At 47.6% G+C, this 17,976-nt stretch overlaps 1 protein-coding gene across 2 annotated transcripts in view; it reads left to right on the top strand.

Moving 5' to 3' along the window:
- Positions 1 to 17,976, top strand: part of LOC119406905 (uncharacterized) — a 142,277-nt gene that overhangs the window by 50,264 nt on the left and 74,037 nt on the right. The gene's annotated exons all lie outside the window — the stretch shown is intronic.

The following is a 17,976-nucleotide window of genomic DNA, read 5'->3' as shown; positions in this document are numbered from 1 at the left end:
CGAGAAAAATACACGATACAAAGCGACGCCGAAACGTGTCCAGAAGTGCGTATGAGGCTCGGACCGGTTGGCTAGAGTCACGGCGGCAGTGCAACCGCTTTTCGGCATTGTTGATCGCGAATCATCTCGCATGCACCGGGCGGCGGTGTGTGCAGCGTAGAAGGCGTGCTGTAATTTTCGGCTAAGTAGGTTGTTCCAGGGCTCGTTGTCACGAGGGTTCGGAGGTCAGCTCGAGGAGATGAGCCAGATTTAGGCGCACTGCAGAGGCGGGGTAGATAAGAAGACTGAGTACGGGATTAGCACCGTATGTTGTGCGGATGGGCAAACCAGCAGATTAGGGCCTCGGTAACAGGGTCACGGTGGCATGCGTGCGGTTTAGTGGGCGCGTTGATACACGGACTAGTTTATCGGCGTGCGGGCTAAGAACGGCAGAGCGGTAATCGCTGATAGAAAGAATTCTAGGCGGAAAGAAAAGCTTGCGTTCGGCAAGCGCTGCCCCGCAACCGAAGTGTGTCGTCTTTACAAATGACGATAACGTCCGATAGATAATAGACCGTGTAATTAACGCAAGGAAAGCCGTTAAGAAATTATTAAACTTGAAGAAATAGGGCAAAGTAAGCTAATTATGCACGAGAGCGGTAACTTACGTCAGGAGCCTTCGTCCTAGCCCTTTCAGAAGCCACCTAGAAAGAACTGTCTGTAAATGCGTCAAACCGATACAACGTTGTTTCAAGGCACTCCATATTCTATTGCAACAAAAATAATGTCATAATTATGTCATAATCTGTGTGTGTTATTGTAATGAATCCTAAATGTAATTAAAAAGGCAGCTTCGCACTAGGACTGCCAAGCCTGAAGGAAGGCTGGGCAGCCTTCTTTGTTTCCCTTCAATATTCTCTTTCTTTCCTCCTTTCTTTCTTTTTTCGTTTTTTTGCCTTTTTTTCTCTCTTTATTTCTATTTATTTCTTCCTCTTTCTTTAAATATTTCTTTCTCTTTCTTGCGATTTCTATTTTTCTTCCTATTTTCCCCCTTTCTCTCCTTCTATTTCTCGCTTGCTTCCTCTATTTTTCTATTTTTATATGTGGTTTTGCCTGCGTTACGCCAAGCGACGACAGCATACGACAGCCCGGGCCCCTAAAGTGCTCCGCACTTATATTTTAAATACCAAGCATTTCTTAGCGAACCTTTGCCACTTTGAGCGTATCTATCTATCTATCTATCGTCTGGGTGCTCTCATGATCGCCTCCTTAACTTGGTGTAGACAAAAATTGGTATGGGAGGGTAAGAGGATTCGACGAATATGACTGTCGGGTCATGACATGAGTAACGTGAAAATCCTGTCGCGTACGTCGTCAAACCCTTTGCTCCAGACGTGTAGCACATGCCCGTTTACCACGGGCCGCGGTGTACGGGTATGCGCCACAGGTGATTGACAGATCTCAGGCGCGGGTGAGAACAGACATTGTAATTTAAATGCGAGAGAGTTAAGAAAAACCGACATCAGCAGCTTTGACCGACGAATGCAAATCATGAAAATTAGGATACTAGCAGAATCGAACCCAAGAATTCTGCGTGGCAATCAGGCATTCTACCGCCGAGCCACGCCAGGTATATAAACAGGTTTGGAAAAAAAAAGCAGCCTATGATGGCGTAATGTCGGTGCAACGTCAGCAGTGGTTGTGGTGCTGGCTATCTAATTTTACAAGAAAGCAATAAACACTACATATGTATTTCTACGGTAAAGGCGTCATATCAGATTAAAGTCCGCGGTTCCAGTGTTAGATCCGCTTTTATAGCAGTCTAATAAACATAACATTTGTATTCCTATGATTCAGCAAGCAATATTGAAGCATTGCTCCATCCCGGAGGAATACATTAACGAAAGTTACGTATGATATTTACATGATTGCACCATCAAGTGCACTTAGTTTCGATAATATTGACGTATGTACTCTAATGTGAGGGCTGAAGTTACGTCGCACCATAAGTTACCCTTTAAACGCCAGTGTTGTCGTCGTCGACGTGCCTGGTAAGCCCACGATGTGCACACAGCTACTACACTTACAAAAACATGTCGATCCACCTCGTAACTCGTGGCTCAAAGCCATGAAATACAGCATATATAAGTGCTCATGACTGCTTCGCATGAAACCGATTCCCACAATGCGTGGGATCTGCCGATTTCTTTTTTTTTTTTTGTATTCATGCTCTTTCATGCTCTGCTTTGCATAAGTAGAATACAATCTCAGGCTAGAAATATGGTGCAAATTCGTTTTCGGTTATGTCCTTGAGCAAAGAAAAATTATAGTTTTGATGTGGCTCGCCGGAAGCGGCATGTCAAACGACTCGTCGAACATTGTGGTGCATTCAGCAAAATGATCATATGCAACAGTACACTGCAAAATAAAGCTAAATGAGGACAAATTTATTATCTAGGAGGTTCAATTCATCCAAAGCTCAATGTATCTTGCTCTTTGTTAGCCACTAGTCGATACAATTAGCAAAAACAAGCGGTGCACACAATAGTGTATATAGCGTCTCAAAGGTCTATAGTAAACAAACCAGGATGAAGATTTTACGACAATGCAAATGCTTTCACCTATGGAGAAGCAGTGTCAGATTCTGAGGATCGGAACATCGAATAGCGAAGCCTGTCCGCGAAACTACGTCGTTGGTAATAAATAATAAATTTGATTATAATGTACGTGTTAACGCTCATGGAAACAACCTGAAGGCCGCCTTAAGTGCTTGCAACGGCCCTCGAAAAACAAACCTGATTAAAAACAAAGTCACGAAAAGCCAGCCGAATGTCAAGAAACACGTTTACTACCTGTTTACGCGAGAAAAACAGATAGGATGCTGAAGACCACCGGAGCCAGGACTCGTGAATAATTCATACCACCGTAATTTCATTAGTATTCTCCCGAATCTGACTACCCGGAGAGCGGCTTCTGCATCTCCTACGCGGCCAGAGATATGGAACCTTCTTGATCAATTAATGAGCCAGCACATGTCCGAGCAAACACGGCGGTAGATATTTTTAGGCTGCACGCGCTAAGGAGGATAAACGTAGCGTCAACGAACGCGTCTCGATCGATGATTGCGCGAAGTGCTCAGTGTGAGCAAACAGAGGCATGCAAAGTGATGGTGAACGCGCAAACATTTTTTTTTTCATTGCTCATCATCGCGCAACACATGTTCGAGTCCGAGTTTTGCGAATAGCGAATGAGGCTGCTATAGAGTGACCGAAATGCTCGAAACGGATATTTTTTTATAAAAGCAATTGGGAAGCGAGAGAAAAGTAAAAAGGTAAGGGTAGGCATATAGGCGTGTGAACAGTTTGGGGCAAGGGAAACCCCTTCCCTGTAAGTCGGAGCTGCCCTGTCATTGTTTAATGCGCAACATTAAGGAAATGCAGGTTTTGCCGAGGAGCCCTGATATTGCACTCCAAGAACTGTTTACTTCCTACCTATGCCCCCGGAACGCCGGGGACCAAAGGCAGGGCGTTGTGAGAAACACGCCATCGCTTGATTTTCATTTCTGCATGCCTCAGCATTCCGACAATCATATATGCTCTTATTTCGTCTATATGAGTTGTTGCCGAGCTACACTCTAGAACACTGTTCGTGCGTCTGTGCTGGCTGTATGCCCGTCTTTCGCATGTAATACAGCCAAGCGGCCCTTGTATATAGCCTCAGACGTCTTGCGAAGCCAGAAGCTCTATAAAGCCATAAAGGTGTTATCGAGGCGCAGAAAAGTGCTCCTCGTTGTTCGCAAATCGGGGAGTGGAAGCCACGAAGGAGATGTGCGACAGCCCTGTTGGCGAGGCAGTCAGTCACGCCAACGTACGGGCCGGTGATCTCAATCAAGCGGCTTGCCCGGTCTTTGAAATTGACTGCGCCATTCTGCCTTCACGATGTTGACTGAAGTTTACGAAAGAAAGATTTTATTATTGTGTAACATTACGGAAACGGTGACAAGAGCAAAAGGCACCGAGGCCTGACAGAGGCTCCTTGTCCGTTCATAGATTAGGCAGCAGCGAATACATTACGTGCGGGACAAAATGAAAAGTAATATTGTCATCTTACATTATAAATAAACAGCATTTTCAACTAACATGCAGCAATAACAGATAAATGCAAGAGTTGAAAAAAATGTGCGAGATTCACTGCGCTTTTGTATACGCTGAATACAATCGTATCAACGCCGATAAAACAAAAAATCTGAATTATTAGTTGGTTTTCGAGATGCACCAGCAAGCCCACATTGCTACACTTATTGACACACTTTGGAATAGCTTACGCATAGATAGCGTTCGTTGCGGTCGCCCGCTATTTTGGTCACTTAACGGGGGACCGCAAGGGGATAGCGTACGACGCATGCGCAGTGGCGACAAACGCTAACACGAAGCTTTGCGTACGCTACTCTAAAACTCCCTATTAATCAGGACTAAATGAAAATTGATAAAAATCAGCAAAGTGCTTGTGACTTTGATTTAGATAGCTGCTGTGTACGAGTTGAGTATGTCAACGTATGTGGCCTATGCTCGTCGCGTTGCCCCGCCACGGTGGTCTAGTGGTTATGACACTCGACTGCTGACCCGAAGGTCGCGGGATCGAATCCCGGCCGCGGCGGCCGCATTTTCGGTGGAGGCGAAAATGTTTGAGGCCCGTGTACTTAGATTTAGGTGCACGTTAAAGAACCCCAGGTGGTCGAAATTTCCGGAGCCCTCCACTACGGCGTCTCTCATAATCATATGGTGGTTTTGGGACGTTAAACCCCAGATATTATTATTATTATTATTATGCTCGTCGCGTTATGTAGCATCGCGGAGTCAGCCTAGCTGCCGTCATGAAAGGACGGAGACGTTGATGATTCCGTGTCAGCCGAGAACAACCAAAAAGCGTCTTTGCACGCATATATATATATATATATATATATATATATATATATATATATATATATATATATATATATAAGCAAAGTGGAAAGGTAAAGGATGTGACAGAAAGCAAGGAACAGATACTTGGCGCATGCTCAATGACAGCGCGCACATCACGTGGCGGTTTGACACCGCATTTACAAAACGTTACTTATTCGAAGCGGAATAAACGCGCACCGCGAGTAACAAAGAAACCCGTGAAGTAAAGGACCACCCAGCGTGCGATGCAACGAGAAATGATATGTGTAACTCTAAGAGATAGGGAGACAGCGGGGCGGATCAGAGAACGAACAAGGATAGCTGATATCCTGGGAGATATTGAGAGTAAAAAATGGACCTGGGCAAGTCACGTCACGAAAAGGACAGATAACCGGTGGCCAATTAAAGCGACGGAATGGATACCAAGCGATTGGAGGCGCGGCCGAGGACGGCAAAGGTTTATGTGGGGTGATTAAATTAGGAAAGTTGCGGACATAAAATTGAATCAACTCGCACAGGACAGCGTGGGTTGGAGATGATTGGGAGATGTCTTCGTTCTGCAGTAGAAATAACTTAGGCTGCTGCTGATGACGATACGATGATAATGACTGCAGAGCGCGCACGGCCATTTATTTCTCTCTGTCAAGTATAAAGTTGCCCGGCTTTTCAGCCGGTACTTGTATACCTGGTGGCTCCGAAAACGTTCAGTACAGCTGTGCTGCGCATTGACGCAGCTGGTAATTGCAGCCAGAGCGTCAGTAGAGTGGGAGCCGCACTTTAACAGTGGACTACACTGAGCACGGCCACCATCGTTAGCATATATCCAGACGTAGGTATTGAGCCTAGGCGCTAGTGGCGCACAGCTGCACTGGCCAAGAATCGGGTAGTTTTATTTGAAAAAAAGAAGTGTTGAAATTACAAGACGTAAAGTTTCAGCTATAATGAAGAAACGTAATATAAATCAAAGAAAACATGAAAGTAGAAAGATGAGACACAGGGATGGATTGCATGAATTAAGTTATGAAAAATTGAAATCAAGATTTGAAAAATTGGTGGGAAGGAAGAAAACAACGCTTAACATTTGTCTCTGCAGAGTCTAAATATCCTTGATTCAGCAAGAGACTCCGGTGTGGCATAGCCTTTCTTCCTGTAGCTGCATCCTAGGGTCACAAAGGTTGAGGACTCAGTAATGATAATTTTTGGGTTTTACGCCCCAAAACCACGATATGTATTTGAAGGGCACCGTAGCGGAGGGCTCCGGTAATTTCCACCTGGTGATCTTTAACGTGCACCTAAATATAAGTACACGGACCTCTAGCATTTCGAAATGCTAGAGGTCCGTGTACTTAGAGGTCCGCGGCGGTCGCATTCTCCATCGAAATGCGACCGCCGGGGCTGGGATTCGATCCCGCGACCTTCGGGTCAGCATTCGAGCACCATAACCACTAGAACACCGCGGCGGGTGCTTGAGGACTCAGAGAAAGTAAATTTGGAACATTTGAATGCAATCTATAGAAGCAGGTGGAACAGCGTTTCTAGAGTAATTTTTCGCAAATTTGAATACTTAGTACAAAAATACGAGGAAATGTTCCATTGTCTCCACAGAATGAGCGCACAAGGGAGGGAAGGGTCGGCACGTGGCGCTGCTCTAGCGTCGTTGTCGCTGAAATGCTTTTCGACGTGCGGGCGTTTCCACGAATAGCGGCGGCGGCCTCTCTGCTCGTGGCGTGACGCTGTGGCACCAGAGGGGAAGGTGAGATGCCGGCGGCCAACTCACCTGCTATCGATCGGATGGGGCTAAGTTGAGCGGCCGATGCCTTCACTGAGGGCACCTCGCTCACACGCACTCTGCTCAGTCTTTCGATTCTGCACATTATCGTGCACTTCGGTTATGAATGGATTCGCTGCTCTATAGTTGAAGAATGGAACTTCTTACTCAGTGTTATAGTTAGAAGCTCAGGGGAAGATGGAAGAGATGAAGAAGTCATGAACACTGAGTGTCGCTGGAGCCGACGTTTCGACAAGCGGACTTATCTTCTTCAAGGTTACAGCTGAAGCCTTGGCGAAGACAAGTCCGCTTGCCGAAACGTCGGCGAAATCCCGTGTTCAGGACCATCTCTCCAGTGCTGTAGTGTGGGGTGTTGATTCTCTTGAACATTTTCCGCCAATATATGAATACCCTAGTCACAGCTTGATGAGAACGCTGGTTTGACGATAATTAGTCCGGTCGGGAGGAGGCATAATGAAAACGCGCCGACGCAGAGAGAGACAGACGCCGACCAAAGGTAAAATGGTTTTAAAACTTCAAGACATTTGTGAACAAGGCTTCCGTAACGAAGCCCCCCTGTATACCACCCCCCCTTGCGCACGCCTATGTGCCCAGGTCAGCAGCTTTCTCCGCACAACTCTTTCCTTCCTACCAAGTATCGGCTCGTTTAGTCGCCCCTCCCTTCTGCGTAGATCTCGTCGCCGATGCGAGAATCGACGAGAACTAATACTCTCGGGGAATTCGAACTTGGCCAACGTGCCGCGCCTACGAATATGCGGTCGTCGGAAGCTCCCCGCGCTGTAGATGTGCGCCCACACGTCCTCTTTACCGCGTATATAGCCCGGTCCGTGGAGCAGCATCGCTAAAACGGAGCGAACGATGACCTGCGCGCATCCAGAGTAATGATGCTCTCCGCAGAGGCCGCTTGTAAGCGTCCAACGGGAATCGATTAAAAGTGACAGGGGAACAAACTGCGCGAATCGAGTGTTTCGCGCCGCCCCGCATGCATGCCGAAAAAAATGTGGTTGTTCGACGACGGAGGAAAATATTTGTACATAAAGAAACGGGCGAAAGACCCTCTCGAAAAAGTCATTAGCACCGAACAACAGGACAGAAGCGACGAGCGAGCGAATGGGTTTTCTATCTACGATTTTTCTTTTTTTCAGGAAGCCAATTGCCCTGCTGCGTACTCACGTGAAGCCTGACAATTAAGGCTTTGAAAAAACGCGGCGAATAAAATGCGGGCTCTTTTCCCCACCGAACCGCGCTCGATTCTGTCGCTTTTCTTGCTTTTTATTTCATTTTTTTCTTCGTTGTCTAACCTATTTTCCGCGCCAATCCACTTTTTCAAATGGTCAAGGTAACAGCCCTCTTGAGCAAGATGCATTTCGCTAGCCTGCGAGTTTCTCTTCGAGTAGTTTCAATGATCGGGCGCTTTCTCTGAGCATTCAGTAACGCAGGCACGTAGGCAAGGCCCCCCCCCCCCCCCCGAAATTCGTCCGGCCTTCTATATTCCTGGGCAACTTTTGTTTTATTTTTGCCATGGAAATACTTTCTTCCGAACAATTAGGCCTTGCCCCCCCCCCCCCCCCCCCCGAAAAAAAATCCTGGCTACGTGCCTGCAGTAATGCGGTTGCTTTTGTGTTTTCTTTTCCATTACAGATGCATTATTCCGATGGTGTTACGTTGCTCATTGGGTCAGATAGCGGGCATCCCTGCGAAAACATGCCCTAACAATTGACAAGGATTGCTAAAGATATCCCCCTCCAACCAATAAAAAAAAAAGGTGAATTGGCATTAGACACAATATACTTACCTGGCTCATTTGAATTTAGTATCTTTGTAGACTCTAGGTGTAGGTGTATTCGTACATGTTTCTGGAAGACGGTTGAATTCGTTGAATACGGCAAAAACAACACGACATCCCATTAAAATCTCATCTTCGCGCGGTCACAAAGCTCAGGAGCCTTCCAGGAACTCCCAAACGTAGACGAAATAAAACTAAGACACAGTCGCTCTAATCCCCGGTTAAGGAGGCCCCATTAATTAGGGATTACATCCTAGCCTCATTTTTTCTGGCTGCATTTCGCAGGACAAACTAAAATAGTCGCTAAATCGTCCGATTTCGATTGAGTACGTGCAGGAGGTGTGTGTAGGGGAGCGTAATTTGTGTCGCTAAAGTGGCACCACATATCGTCCAATGAAGCACTCGTTTAAAGACTACGTTTCCTTGCTAAAATCGAGACATCATTGAAAAATGCAGAGAAGGGGGATTGATATCAGCGTAGGTGGGTTAAGTTTCAGTTTTGTCTCATACATGGCGCTAAGGGCAACGACCGTTCGTTGTGTACTTGTAATCACGGGATCGGTCCACACACAAACGTGATTAGCCTGCAGCTTCACTGGAATTCAATTTGTGCGCAGCATGCGGACACTCGTGTGTTTCGGTTTGTATACTCTATGCTTGTTCTGTTTTTAATCTCCCACTGCTTGGCTCCGCTATTTATTTATATTGTCTTCATACTCCTGCATCCAACCCTAACTAATTCATTTTAAGAGCCCTGGGCATCGCGTACTATGTGCGCGGGCACGTACGCGGCGTTATTAATGGAACATGAAAGATTGCCAGAAACGATTTTTTTTTAAAAATGCCACAGCGAGCTCCTGTCATTCTAGGGGAATAAATAGTGAAGTTCGCGCTGTCGTCTGTTTGCTCAGCGGCGAGTTTGTGAACTAACATTGCTCATACAGACTATTCTTCGTTACTGATGATGTTTGACACATGTGCACCTCTTTCCCTCCCTTCTTTTCAAAGGCACGTCATAAGCCGAGCGTTGAGAAAGAGGGAAGCGAAACTTCAGATAACCCATATTTTTCTCGTTTTATCCATTATGCAGAATTCCGGGAAGAATCCTGTGTATGCGTCCGCGTGTGTACTTGCTTTTCAGCCAAGTGAAACATTTTCAGTGCGCAAGAAACCGAAAGAAATGAAAGTCGTAGGACAGAGTGCGCTCAACTTTACGTGCGCTAAATAAAAGTTTTCTTTCCTTAAAAATGTATTACCAACCAGCCATAGCTGCCAGCTTGTTTTTGTTTTAGTGTGCCTAAGTAACTAAGTGCACAAAGTCGTGGTAGTACTTACACACGTGACAAAGTACACTAACACACACACACACACACACCGTTCACGACGACCTGCAACAGTCGTCTAGTGGTTACGGTGCTCGACTGCAGACCCGAAGGTCGTGGGATCGAATCCCGGACGCGGCGGCCGCATTTCGATGGAGGCGAAATGCTAGAGACCCGTGTACTTAGATTGAGGTGCACGTTAAAAAAAATTCCAAATGGTCGACATTTCCGAAGTCCTCCACTACGGCGTCCCTCAATCATATCGTAACTGCAACAATTATTACTACAGCTCACGATGGTGTGTGTTTGCGTACGCAGTCACGTGTGTAAGTATACTGCCGCTGTGCCCCGTTGCACCTACAGGAACGAGAGAAGCCTGGCTGCGCCAGCCTTCGCGCGTCGCGTGACACAGGAAGGAGATTGCCTTAACAAGCAGCGATGCCTGGTGCTCGTTAGGAGGCGCGTATAACTAACGCGCCATCACTTCCGCCACGTCGGCTCAGCTGTTGTGGCGTTCCGCTACCTGAGCCCGAGGTCGTCGATTCGTGTCCCGGCATTCCGACGGCGAGGGCTGCATGCGATAACAGCTCGCGAATCGATGCACCCGTGCGTCCTAAACAGCGACTCTTGCACAACAGAGTCGCACGCAGCCTATATTGCGGCGGCAAGTCCAACGCAAGGCTCACTCCCTTTAACGTCTTTTTTTTCTCTTCCTCTTTACCGTGTCTCTCTGTACGCTAAGCATTAGCGCTAGAAAATATGCGTTAAAGAGGCTGCCATAAACAGGAATGGTTTGCCTCAGACGGGCGGGCGGCTGTCTTTATTGGTGGACTCATCTGCGTCTAAGGTGCATTGTCATCCTTGGCGTGTTAGGTTTAAAGGGATAGCCGTCGACGTCACGTCACGTGGTGTCGCTGTCAATATCTGTTATAGCCTGACTATTTTGCGGACAGCTTTCGGTGCCGCCATATTGGACCGCTACCGTTGCCGTTTTGTAAGTTTAACTAAGCGAGAAGTGGAACGGTGGACGTATACACCTGAAAACGGTTGGGTTGGTGCATTAGAAGTTTCCTGACCTTAACAAAATTCACGTCACGAGATACAAAAATAAGAAAATATTCGTTTAACAGCCCAAGGTTGCAGTTCCCATGTCTTACGTAAAATCCTCTATATACGCAAGAAACTGGAAAGGAAATTGGGTATGGCCATGCGAAATGTCCATGCCCATTTTTTTTTATTTCATTATTATATATGTCACTTTTTTGCCGTTGTCATTGTTGCTACCGTGAGCAGTGACTTGTCTAAAAAAGCGAAAGTCCTGGAGCGCACCAGCCACTCCGTGCGATCGTACTATTTTTTTTTTTTTTTCAATGCTTGCCTGAAGCGCTCAGTCATGCAAAGGTTGACGTTACGCGAGTGAAAAAATATTTAGAAAACGCACAGTAAAACGAGATTGCGCGAGATGCCGAGCTCAAGAATGCATCGTCAATTCTTTGGCACCAGAGCTAAGCGGAGTCATCATGGCTATTGAAAAGTGGGTCTAATTTGCATTATCCGGAACACCAGTGGTACGTAGCCTCTGTGGCGCCGCAAACACTGCACAGAACTCTCAGTGGAGTGCGCTGCGATGAGGCAGGGAATGTCTCCATTTTCCGCAAGGCTGTCACAGTTAACGGAGCGACGAAACTGTATGACAACGTCGGCGGCATGCTTCGGGAACGCGTGTATTGCGCCGAGTGCGTGTAATTCTTCGCGTTCCACAGGTGCGAGAGGTGGATTCCAAATTGCACGCGGCCGCGTACCTACCTGACGAACACGGGCGAAGCGGCGCTCTCGTATCACGTTCCTCGCATACGCAGGCATGCGGCCAAATGACCGACTCGACTGAAATACATAGGAGCTGCTGAGCGTGAGGAGAGTGGCTTGCGCCCTAAAGGTCATGCATCGTAATATTTAGGCAGGATGTCAGGAATCCTTCGTCATACTGATCATTTCAGTGCAGAGGCAGTTGTTGTATAGGAATTCAACTGTATTCTTACGTCGATCAGTGACTGCTCGATTCAACCATAACGCATCAGTTAACTTAGCCGTGACACATGCAATTACAAATACAAGGGAAGTTGCAGTCGGTGCTGGTTGTCCCACTGTAGACTCAGTATGAGTTGCAACAAGGTGGCCATGGTAGAAGGGGCTCCATGCCTACACTGTAACACCGGCAAACGTGAAGCTGGTTTTACAAATACCAGTAGTCAAAACAGAGTTCACGTCTCTGGTTGTTTTATATATGTCGGCGCAAACATGCAGTGCTGCGCCGCTTTGACCACGGGCAGCATGTTGCAACTCATATTGGGCGCGAGTGTAAATTCAAAACAAAAAGCTTTTGCTCGCCGGCACAATGCGAGATATAAAAGATCACTCCACTGCTGCCAGGTGTAGCTGCGGCAATCCGGTTGCACAAACAAATCCCTCCGAACCCACTGGTCAAATGCCAGCATCTCAACGTTGGCTCCGCATCCGATGACGTCAGAAAAGTCACTAGCTCGATTTAGAAAACAAAAGCTTGTAGACACTGATAATGACGGCGAGTCTCCCATCTATATTAAGAACCTTGGAACCGATGTTTTTGCCCGTTGGAATGACTATGCACTGAGTTGCTTGCTCTCGTGCGCTTGGCGTTGTGTCAGCGCCCGAAAGAAAACGCACAGTAAAAGATTCGACACGCTTAGCGACAAAGGTCGCCGTCTGCGAAATGAAAAACTGCACCTGTCATTTATTGTCTGATGTCGGCTGTGTTTGTCACGTGACGTGATTGTCGTTGCCGATTTATGAAAGAGCGAAGAGTGAGTCAGAGTTTAGGGCCGGTGTCCCAAAAGCGCGCGGCCCGCGGACCTATCGCTAGCGGCCCGGTCCTCACTTGACATTTTTTTTTTTTACTGCCTGTATTTTTTGTGAGGCACCCCACGCGGTCATCATTTGTAAAAATATATGCGTGGCAACAACTATATTTAAGAAGTAACGTCCAGATTTTGTCTTTTTGAAGACCGGCATCCATGTTTCTCGAGTCTGACGTCAAATCCCCTTCGTAAAATCACCTATATTTTAGTTTTAGTTAGGAAAAAGGCCTTCTTTCGAATGGCAGCATTAGCTGGCACTTTGTCCAAACTGCCCCCCCCCCCCCCCACTTGCTTTACTCTTTATTACTGCCCGGCCCTTGCGGGACTAAATTTCGGTAATGCGGCCCGATAAGATGTGTTTGAGACACCTGCTTTAGAGAATGTACCTGGTAATCTACGCATTTAGCCTCCCGAATCCTTACTGTCACCATGATCATTACTTCCCTTTCTTGTTGCTTGTTTTTCTCTTACCACGAAGTCGAGCATATAGCTGGCTATAGGACGCACGTGCTATTTCAGGGCCAGCCTTTCAACTTTCTCCAAACAATGAATCGGCCACCTTTTCTCGAAAGACATGCTCCTTTTCACGCTGGTTACGTGGCCCATTTTTCATCCGTAGTAACGCATGAAGACTGCCTCTAAACAAGCCTCCTCGGCCTCCACAGAAAACGACCACAAGTAACAACTAGCCCGAACCCTTACAAGACAGAAATAGCACTGCTTCGGTTGTGCCTCATTCTGATGACACCGGGACGACGCGCTGGACCACTGCGAAACCCTTCACTGAAGAAGGCTATAGAAAAAAAAAAAAAAGCGCATAAAGGAACCCGCGAAGACGTCGCGTGAAAACGCAACGCGTGATCGTCTTGTTATGTAGGCCGATCACTGGGTGTGGAATCGAGAGGCCTCTCATTCCGAGCCCCACCGCAAACGGCGCTGCAGCATCGGACTGGACAACGCGGGCGGGCGCTGTACGAAAGGACCATTTCTCTATAACGGTCAGCGCCGCTCCCTGTTCTCCGGCACCCCCTGCTGCTGTCCGGTCTCTTCTTGCACACCCTCGCGAACGCCCACCCGCCGCAGTGGCTTCGAGGTTTGTGCGACGCTCGCTCGATGCAGAAGCGCACCGTCCAGAGACAATAGCGCCCCGCGAAAGAATGCGTCCAACCACCGTAGAGCGCGCACTGTTCGTATAGCATATCGGTTGCTGCGATCTTGCTCCGCTGGTGAGTGGTGGTGTAGCTGTCGGCACGGTGGTGTATATTTATATACGTAACAGGCATAGCAGCGCTCGAAACCGTGCTCGCGTGCTCCGCTTTCGGAGCGTTAGTGTTGCGTGCATCGGTATGAAGGAGAGAGAGAGACGGCCGGCTTAACCCGTTGAGTCCGGCAGCACCCATCCAGCGGCGGCACTACTAACGAGCAACCCGCAAAAGAAATATTGCGAAGCTCGCATTCCGAAACGCCGTCTTCACGGCTCCTTCGCTGACGAACTCAGCATCTGGCGGCCTCCATCCACCACTCTCGGTGCTCTTGTCTCTCATCCCCGGCATCCTCTCAGTCTGGCGCCGCCGCCACCTCTCGAACCCTTCCTTTTCGCTTCTGTTTCGCGCGACTTTTGTTGTTGCGTGCAGTGCGGTGGAAGGCGAGGGGAGCGGTGCGCGTTTCTAGAAAAGTGTCCCATATACACATATATGGAGCTGTGAGTAATGTGTGCACCTTGACGCGTGCACAGGATTGGAGGGTAACGGCCCGGCGGAAACAAACAAGTGCGCCGGCCAGACGAACGACCTTGGGTGTTTTGCAAAGGTGTATACACCCTAGTGACGCGGCGTCGGAGGAGGAGTGTTTTGGCAGGGGTGCTCCCGGGCTGTCCCATAGGCGCGTTCCGAATTGTTGCGCGCACCTTAAAATGGGTTGTAAACAAACAGGGAATCCGGAGCACACGATGAGCTCACGGCATAAGCGTGGCGTGAACTGGCGTCTGTGCCTATACTTTATTCGGTGAACATTGCAACGGTGCGCATGCATTTCTATTCCATGCACTAGAGGAACTCGTCACTCTCGCAGCTCACTTCGCTTATCGTCACACAGTAAATATAGATGGATAATATCAGCAACCATATATGTTAGCGTAAACAAAAAATTAGTCTACTTCATAGACTGGCTTTTTCGCGTGCGAGGAAGCATATGATTATATGATAGCTAGAGCTTTACAGGCGGCCGTATTGCTTAGGCTTAACCATTGCGCTTTTCGCACTAATCCGTAGCTAGTCGTGAGTAACAATAATGATATACGAAGTCTTACATCCCAAAACCACGGTACGGTTATGAGGGACGCCGCAGTGGAAGGCTCCGGAAAATTTGACCATCTGGTATTCTTTAACGCGCACCTAAATCTAACACGAGCCTCCAGCATTTCGCCTCCATCGAAATGCGGCCGCCCCGGCCGGGATTCGATCCAGCGACCTTCGGTTCAGCAGTCGAGCACCATAACCACTAGACCACCGTGGCGGGTGGTAGTTATGAGTGGGGAAACAAAGGCCGGAAAACTCGCTCGAGCCGTTAGGCGTGCCAGTCACTGGACAGAACACTGCAGGGCCTCTGATTACCTTCGCACCAAGTGTCGTGGCTGAAGAGCGGTTAATCATTCGCGTCGGTAGGTCGTATGTTTAAGAAGTAAGCTTGTGACGCCAGTGGACAATCTGCATCGCGTCTCCTGCGTCCTGTAACGAGACCGTCATACGCAAGGTTGCTCTTAGATGATCCTGCGAGATGGTACTGCATGTCAGAAGGGTAAGGGTTACACATTACCTGTCTGCTGTGTTTCTCACTTTCTCTTTTTCAATGTATTTTATCTATTATTTCCCTTTTTCCCCTCCCAAGTGTAGGGTAATCCGTCCGTCCGTCCGTCCGTCCGTCCGTCCGTCCGTCCGTCCGTCCGTCCGTCCGTCCGTCCATCCATCCGTCCGTCCGTCCGTCCGTCCGTCCATCCATCCATCCAAGATCATGAGTATGGAAGCCGTGGAGAAAGCAAACGTCTGTAAGTGCAGTTTCGAGCCTTGCACACACTTACGATTGCTGGTTTACTTACTGAGGATTTCACCTTTAAGAGCGAAAATATTTACGGAGTAACCCCGTTTTGGTATCAACAAGGGCCCTGCACATAACTAGCCGAACGACTTTTCGCTCGGATGCCGCCGAGGAAAAGAAGCCTCGGCAAGAAAATAAAGAAGGAACGACGCACGCGTGGCGCCGCGTACACTGCGAAAACACGGATCGTGCGAGAAACACATTTGGCCAGCCGGCTTCGTGTTTTTTCCTTTGTTTCGGCGCGTTTAGCTCCTCCTCTTTCTTTCTGGGTTACGTGTCGGCGTGTCTGCCGCCGTTGAACTTGGCGTGGGTAAATTTAGTCAGGCCGAGGCTGCTCTGATGAAACTTGTTTACTGTGGCAGCGGACGCTGTCGCTTTTCTTTCCCAGAAGGAAAATCGAGCGCTCGCGAAAGTGGCCGACGCCTGTGGTTCCCCCTAGCGAGCAGCTAAACCAGCGGATGCGGCGTGTTGTACCCCGACGACTGCTCACTAGACGATAACGCAACTGGCTTCGCCGCTACTGTTGCACCCAGAGGAACCCGCGCGTCCTTGGCAGCATTGCTGCAATGTACTAATTCTGGGGGCTGGTGTCGCTGATAACTATTTCGGAACACTTCGTGTGTTTGCTCGGCGAAGTTTCTCGCGAAGGGAGAAAATGGTGGCCTATCAAAGTTCACGCTTAAAATGCTCGCGCCAGCCGCTGCGCCATGAACATTGGCACGGTGTCGTGAATCGCGCGCGAGATCTAGTGTTTCACTTTTTGAGCGCACAAAAGAACAGGGACGAAAAACGACGCGGACACAGCGCTGACTTCCAACATATGCTTTATTTTCTACAGTGGTATATATATATATATATATATATATATATATATATATATATATATATATATATATATATATATATATATATATAACAGAAAGCAACGAACGCAGGCGCATTGTACAGGAAGGCTTCATGTAAAACCACAAATAAGTATGCGTGATAAGCAATCAAACAACCTGATACCGGATTTTGTTTTCTTCTTTAAAAGATCAAGCGGTCATTCCTGACTACCACTATCGTCGAGTCACCCTGTGGGGCTTGCTTACAAAGTCTAGTTCTTTTTTGGATAGGTCAATTGAAGGTGCACTAATGCACGTGTCTCCCAAATTTGCAATCTTCGCCGCTTCAATTATCTCACGTGTTGTTTGTGCCTGGCTCCTTCCTATCGCAGTGCACTGCGAATACATGGGATCGCACCCACACTTCCTGCAGTGGAAAGCCAAATGTCCCACGCCTCCAGTTCGCACGTTATTTGCGTGCTCACGCAGCCTGTCATTGGCACACAGTCCCGTCTGCCCTATAAAGCATATGTTGGAAATCAGCGCTGTGTCCGCGTCGTTTTTCGTCCCTGTTCTTTAGTGCGCTCAAAAAGTGAAACATGAATTACCAACATGCCCATGCATACGCTCTATCTAGTGTTATTCTGGACACTGTCAAATTCTGCAATATTGGGAAACTTCGTCATGGCGGTATTTTAAGCCAATCAGAGAAGCAGTAGCAGCCTTCTGGACCAATCACGGTTGAGCAATGGCGGAATTTGACAGTGTCCAGAATACCACTCAGACTATGTGATTGCGATCGCTGCACTCCCCTTTTCTAGCACGAGAAAAGTTAATACGAATTAGCGAGAAGATTAAGTTCATATGAAATGATAATAAATTATTTCTATTACATGATCTCTATCACACATTTAACGAACGTAAACATCACCACGCAGATTTGTTTCAATTGTCGCCGGACGTATTTCTCCTTTTAGGCCACTATTGAGAGAAAGTTAGAAACTTTCTAATCGGACGTTTTGCTAACCGATCTACAACTTTCTCGTTGGAACTTATTGCCCAGCTTGGTTGCTTCAAAAGTTACTTAATTAAGGTGGCCTAATTAAGCAATGAATCAAAACACAAGAAATAGTCTGATTTACTGCAGGCAATAGTCAGCAACATGCTTTTGATCGCGTCGTTATCGAGTGCATGCGTTGGCATATTTTTAAACTGTGGCTAAAGGTAGCTGGGACACCCAGTATATGTTTAGTGCTTGCCGTCATACTGAAAAGTGTGACATAGCATTTTAGAATTTCGAGCTTGGCACGACGCCCATCACTATTTTTACATTATTTTCTAGTTCA

Source organism: Rhipicephalus sanguineus, chromosome 10 (assembly GCF_013339695.2).
Source record: "Rhipicephalus sanguineus isolate Rsan-2018 chromosome 10, BIME_Rsan_1.4, whole genome shotgun sequence".
NCBI lineage: Eukaryota > Metazoa > Arthropoda > Arachnida > Ixodida > Ixodidae > Rhipicephalus > Rhipicephalus sanguineus.
This window is presented reverse-complemented; position numbering and strand designations above follow the sequence as displayed.